This window comes from Lissotriton helveticus, chromosome 11, assembly GCF_964261635.1.
Source record: "Lissotriton helveticus chromosome 11, aLisHel1.1, whole genome shotgun sequence".
Taxonomy (NCBI): Eukaryota; Metazoa; Chordata; class Amphibia; order Caudata; family Salamandridae; genus Lissotriton; species Lissotriton helveticus.
The window spans coordinates 619,428,527-619,435,868 of NC_136072.1; positions in this window are offsets into that span (position 1 = coordinate 619,428,527).

Here is a 7,342-nt window from a genome sequence, read left to right on the forward strand (position 1 = left end):
TCATAAATAAAGCTGTCTCAAAAACGTATCGGTCTCTCTTTCTTTTACCAAAAAATGCCTCACAAGCCCAAGTCAGACTGGAATTCGGCTTGAATAACCAACTATATGCACGAAAGGGTCATACAATTAAAGTATGGAACAGAGTAAAAAATGATAAGGAGAACTTAATTTCACAACTCTTATGGAAAGAAATTGAGGGCAATACTAAATCTTCTGCCTGGAAATATCTGAACAAGGCTCTGGACGAATTTGGGGACAGGGGTATTTGGACTACGACCATAAACCCGGAATCCTTCAAAAAAGTTGTGAATAAAACAACAGATCACCTATCATTGATAAGCGATAAAGAGACCTTTGTTAAAAGGAAACACGCTTGGTCCATAATAAATAATTACAAAAAGAAGAGGCCTCAGCAGAATCTGGACACGGCATAGTTGTGGGTAAATAAAAATATATTCATGAAAGCACGATTCGGAATTTTGCCAGGAGAATCCCATGCACTACCTTGGAAAAAACTAGAAAATAACATATCATGTCGGTTGTGCAAAGCTGGAGAGGAAAACATTATACATCTTCTGTGCCTCTGTCCAGAACTAAAAAATGAAAGACTAACTTTATTAAAAAGGCTTTTTAATGAAAGAGCGAAAAGGACTTGTAGACAAGCACTGTTTCAGTGTCTTTGCCCAGATGATGTACTCATTAATTCTGCTTTGAATTTTTTTTTTAAATTGCATGGAAAAAATTAGAATGATATTATCTTAATCTTCAAACTGACTGTATTCTCTGCCAATCTTTTAAACATATGAACTAGCGTTATTTAAAAGAGTTTTTATAATGGGTGTGTATAATTTTAAAAGTTTTACCGCTATTTAAAAATCATTTTTATTGAGGTATCTTAATTGAAATGTCCATAATTGTGTACTTATTCTTTGTAATGATTTTAAATAATCAATCAGTCACTCTGCCACCTGCATTAAGTAGGTCCTTGGGTGGACAGCGGTTCTATTGGCGGGAAGAATGGTGAACAAGCAGAACCCGGAGGCTGCAGGCAAGTAACAGGTAGGTTCCCAGGTGCCTTCTCTGTCTTCCTTATCTCTTGCTCTCTTTTCCACATTCTGTTTTCCTTCTTCGCCTATTCAGTTTTGGAAATGGTACAGTATTGATTCTCTACCAAAACAACAAACATAACTCTCTGTATTGTATTCAGTACTTGCAGAGCATGGCTTATAACCCATGAGGCTGAGTGCTATTACCAACTTGCTCAAGAAGTACCACATGCATTGTTACCAGGTTTTCCAATTGACATGTTAATGCTTCCATGTACCTATCCTTGCGAAACAACTAATAAGATGTTTTTTGAACAAAAAAAAGGTAATGCAGGCCCAGCACAAGTGGTTTGTAAATTGGGGCCCCTAAATCTCCATAGAAATACACTGGAAGTCACCAAATGAAACCTATAACTAGTAGGATGCATTATCTTGTATTTTGAAAGTAGTTTGTATTTAAGGGTGTAACACTGGTATGTATATAAGCTCTTATCAGGTAACGACCCACAATCTTGATATTGGTAGTAAGATCAATATATGTTCACAAGCCAAAAAGTAAACAATGAAAAATACATATATTCGTTTTTAGACTTTTAAAGGTATGTGTAAGAGAGTAGTCTGACCTTACTTAATATTTTCCTGGAATCATATGCATAGAGAATGGCTCAGATGCATTCAGGGCCTGACCACAGTTAGCACTTAGCACAGTTTCAAATTTTTCAATAATATTTCACTGAAAAAAGTGCTTTAATTTGTTGCCAAGACCCTCAGGGGCATATTTATAAGCCCCTTTGAGTCACTCTTGCACCACGTAACGTGGTGAATGCACCAAAAAGATACACTTCCCCAGGAGAGGCAAAACAGGGAGAAATATCTCTATTTCTCCTTGTTTTTTCTCTTTCTATGGGTGTGGCATTCTCCAGCACACATAGAAAGAAGAAAAAGCATCTCAGGATTGTTTCTTTGCAAAAAGGTGCCCCTGCACAAAACAAAATCCTGCATGCACTATGCTGCAAGGGTGTCTGCGTTGGTGCTAGGCTGCCAAGACAATGGCACCACAAGGGAAAAAAGAGCAAAGGGATGCACTGGAAAATGTACACAAAATAATAATTAAAAAGTAGGTGCTGCAGTAAAAGCCTGTTATGCACAGAGCCCTGCACCTGATGCCAAGAGTATTTACAGTTACTGTGGATAGGGAAACTAATGGTGGGCAACCATAACACACACAGCACTGAGGCAACTCTGTGCCTCCCCTTGTATGCTATAGTTATTGCACAGAAAAAGCTGACAGTGAATCTGCATATAGCATTTTGAAAAGACATGGAAAAAGGTGTGGAAGAGTTAGCTCCACTTCCTCCTTCTTTTGCACTGTTAATAAACTTACCTAAAACCATTAAAAACACGATCAGGCTGCAGACTGAGCACTGTAAAAAGGAAAAACAATGCAGAAGAACTTTTTGCATATTAAAAGTAATACACTAGTGGAGCAAGGGGCTTGGAAATAAGCCCCTGAGGCTTCAATTAGGAAATCGGTCGGTGTTGCCTCTGACTGCCATCTCTGCGGTTTCAGAACCAACCAAAACTGCAATTACAATGCGAGCACACATGGTGAGGTTAAAAACTCCCATTTCCTGATGGAAGCTTGTGGTGCAGGCAAAAACCGCCCACCGCACAAGCTCCTATAGAGAAATGGTAGCTTGTGTAGATCCCTGCACCATGTGACAGGCACTGTGAGGTGCCTGCCACATGGTGCAGGGATTTTCAGGGGGCGCCATAGGTTCCCCACAGGCCAACAACCAGAGGCCGCAGAGATAATAAGGCCCTGCTAGTGGCCCCCAAAGTCACTTTCTGACACGCTTTCCAAAAGCCTGTCTGAAACCGACATCATAATCCCAACGGCGGAAAATGCGTCCATTAGAAATTATGATCAATTTCTGAATGGCCAACGGGCTCCAGGAGCCTGTCGTAAGCCAGTTGGATTGACTGCCTAGTTTAAACTCTGACCGTCTTCTTTGTTAAAAGTTGGTCAGAGTTTAAACCAAGGATATCAGTGGGTAAGCCTCCGGCGAGCGTCAGAGGCTTACAGACTGACATCCTAATAGGCCCCCAAGTGTTTTGCAAGGCATGGATGTCTGTGGGGAATTTATCTTGCTACAGGCACTGTTCATTTTTAATGTCATGGACATTAACCGAATCATAGAATTTAACCATAAAAAATGACCGGCTGACCATAACACCGGCCCCCAAACGGTCTAAGAAAATAGCCCACAGACTGAGCTGTTAGATCACCTCATTTGGCACTACCTGATTGGCCTATAGGCCAGTCTGACCCTGTGTAAATGCTCATAAACTTTGCAGCCATTCACAAAATCCACTCTGTCCCATTCTGAGCATTAAAATGTTTGGAGATTTACTTCTATCAAGGGCAGGAGAAAATCTTTTTCCAACATGGTAAGTGGTAGAGAGTGCTTCAAAAAATCAGAGGTGGCGGAGGTGCTTGATTTTATATTGGGAACAATGTGGCATATTCACAAGGAACCATCGCAGAATTAACTGCAATTTATCGCAGTCAAAGTCATGATAAATGTACCCCACCATTCACAAGCTGATGCTAAAAGCCCACAGCAACTGATTACCCGTGATTAAACAGCCGCAAAAAACATCGCCACAGAGGACCCCCACAACTATCGCTAATGAGTAGGCATTCCCGTGACAAAAGCTGCGACAACACCACACCGCAACATTCACAACGACCAGACAGATCAGTGATAAGAACACAAAACATGCGATAAGGCACGTTAGCAGCAGGAATTTTACACCTGGTCTGACCTGGTGCAAAGTCGAACCACAGTCTGCCCCACAAAAGGGAGCACAGCCCACAGCCCCACCTGAAGACAAACAGATGCCATGGAGCAACTGAACATGCAGCATGAACTCCCAAGAGGCCCACAACACCCACCCACACCACACCCATGCTCACAACATCCGGGCCAAGAAACTGCACACCAACACCACAAATCACAAAACAAACATGTTGCCTCAGGGCGTACAAGCAGGAAAGTCAACATACATGCCTGGCAAGAAAATGGAGAACCAGTCATACAGCAATGTAATAACCAAAACAAAACATCATGCAAGCAAAAATAATACACAACCATTCGACTGAGTACTAGCGGGTCAACATTGGACAATCCGTAGGACACAGCCTGGAAGACGAAATAAAACAGAAGAAGGTGTGCCATGCGCCCAAAAAAGTAAAGAGAGGGAGAGAGTGATGGAGGGAGACAGAGTGGGACTGCACAAGCAGCGTAAGGCCTTGCAGGGCACTTGGCACCACATGCCAACATGTGTATGTATGGCCATCTGTACACCAAGAGACCAAGACTGTGTTTTAATTGCAGCCACAAAGCCACATCACATTCCGAAAACACAAGTAGTAGTCAGACAAACTTCTAGGATGAAAGCTCCATTGTCCAAATGTAGAATGCGGGAGGACCTCTGACCTTGGTCCAGAACATGCCTGGAACACCCTGAGAGAGATGCCATGGCAGAAGCGGACAACTCCCACACCATACATTGCACAAAAGAACTAACCGACTCATCCACACCCCACACACCAATGACCCCACCTGAGGTACCCCCACATGGGATGGCCTTGACTCACATTGAAACAGCACCCCATGCTGCCCAACATTGCACACACATTCAAACCATTGCTCAGCTACGTGGCATATCCTCCACACAACTGCTGCAGCACAGAAGAGTGCTGGTTCCACGAGACGCACCAAGGCAATAGCAGGCTATACCGGGCATATGCACAATCCCCGTCATGTGGGACACTACCGTGCACGCATGCTGAATTACTGGGCGCAGTGCCACTGGCAGTGCTGCGAATCAGTTACAGGCTCAGCTTACGCATTGCCTACATCACCTGCATCCAGCCCTGGTTCCACTGCCGAACATGCTCATTAGAGTGTCCCATGGAAGTCTGCCTATCCAACACAACCAAAAATGAATTGGACTATGACGTGAGTGTGCACCCCATGTCGGAACATGAACAGGAGTGTAACCGAGACAGCCTGTGTATGCATTGGCAGTTGTGCATGGGAGATTGCACAATTCCTCGTGTGCAGTGAGTGACCACATCGAGGCGCTACCCTATTGGGCTGTATTGCGTATTGGTGAAACGGCGTGTGCTGTGCACACCTGCCCAGACCAGTTAATGGATTGGCTCACCCTGGTGTTCCTTCAACATTGCATATGATGCTGCGCAGACATTCATGGACGAGTAACTACATCCCTGCAGCCACATCCGACTGTCACCCACAACACAAGTCCCAATGACATGTTGCTACGTGGGGATTGCTCACATGTGCCACCACAACAGAGAGCACGTCTGCCTCCATCCGATCCCTGGATGCATGTGTGTGTAAAAACTGTGCAAGGTGAGGTAGGTCCGTGATCGTAGCAACACAGCTTCATTTGGCAATGTTGCCAATGTGGACACACTGCTGGGGGACAGCACACACAGCACTGTGGCACGACATGTGAACACGTCGGACCCTTTCACCTGAGCACTGTCAGCAGAGCAGACAAAATGTGCACCCCGGTGGCAGAGCATCATGCAGAGCCCATGGGCAGTGAGTCATGCTCCCTCATATGGGACAATGGGCAGACGCCAAACAACACATGACTCATCTAGTATTGCAAGGTGGGCTGGGGGCGTTGCAGTCCATGATGATTTTCGTCCATTTGAAAAAAAACAACGTCTGACCCTCGACATGTACTCATGCTGCATGCAAGTTTCGTAAACATGTCCCTGCCTGTTGTGGCCGTTGCCTCATCCGTACTGACATGCACATCCCAATGAAGTCCATGTCACCCCACAGGTGTCTAAGTGTGTGGTGTGTTCGTTTGATTGTCCAATCGTGTGCAATAATGAGCATCGTCCCTACACAGGGAGGAAGTGACTGACGCATGTGCAATGGTGGTGTGTCCCTTTTGCAAGTTCAATCTCTGTAAGCCAGACATTGTCATGGAATAGGTGCTGGCCGACATGTGCACTTACGTGACTACAACAATGTGAGTATGGTGTGCAACCCCTGACCATGTCGAGCACTGTCATACACCATAATGGAATGTGGTCACACAGATGTGTGTAAGTGGGTTTGGGACGTGCAGTGCTGTTGTCACATGTGATGTTGGACAGCACTCCTAGGCTGCTACAGATTTGGTCACTCTTACCCGGAACCCCATTCAACACATGGACGTGGGCTATAGTGTGGGGGGTCGTGAGATTATTGTTGATGCGCAATGGGGACACAGCTAGTACTCACCTTCAAAGTCATCCAATTTGCCATGTGTCTCATGGATACACATGCGCATAGATACAAGTTACCATGGTGTACCTTCATGTGCATTCATTGTCCCTACATCCAGCCATACTTCCATACGTGAGAGAACATAGTAATGACACATCTGTGCGCTTCAGAATGTTTTATTCACATTCAGGTGATTGACAGAGCTGGTGCTGTACATGGCCATCCAAGCCCACATCAAATGGAAGTCCCGTGGTGGGCCAAACACTGTCCTTTGGGAATTGAGCAGTGATTAGGAAGTGGGAGAGTGCATCCCGCAGCAGGATTGCTGTATAATTGCTCAGCACTGATAAATGGCCGCCTGTGTCCTGGTCCGGGTGAATGTCGCAGAGTTTTCCGGGGGTCAGTAGGAGGTTTTCCCAGAGTATGCTGCATAGGTCATCACCAGGCGGTAATGGATGCTACTGCCTACCTCCTCATCCAGTAATTCCCCTCCCCTTCTTACACCCATGATACAGGTTCTGTGTCCGGTGTGTCCTGTGTGTGTGACGGGGGATGGCTGCATCACTGTGTGCCACTGACACAACAGACTGTGAAGATGATGGGGCAGCATCACTGTGTGCCACAGACACATCAGGGCTCGGAGCTGTGTGTGTGTTGAAGTTCCCGCTGCAGTCATCTAGGAATTGGTCATTGGCAGCAATGGCAAGATGAAGTACTGCAGGGCATTGAGGTTCCCAGTTACTACTTGCTGGTGTCCAGCGGTGGCAGACTGTCTTCCAGCCTGCATCTGCTCCATGGTCTCCATTGACCTAAGCATCTGTGCCAACTCTGTGCTCTGATCGCTGGTGCCTGTCTGACCACACAGCTCTTGTATGATGTTCATTGCCCAGCGAGGTCAGCCAAGGTCTTTGCTGGCGCATGGTGCATACAGGGAATGTCTGATAGGGACTTACATGGTCCCTGATGGGACTCAGA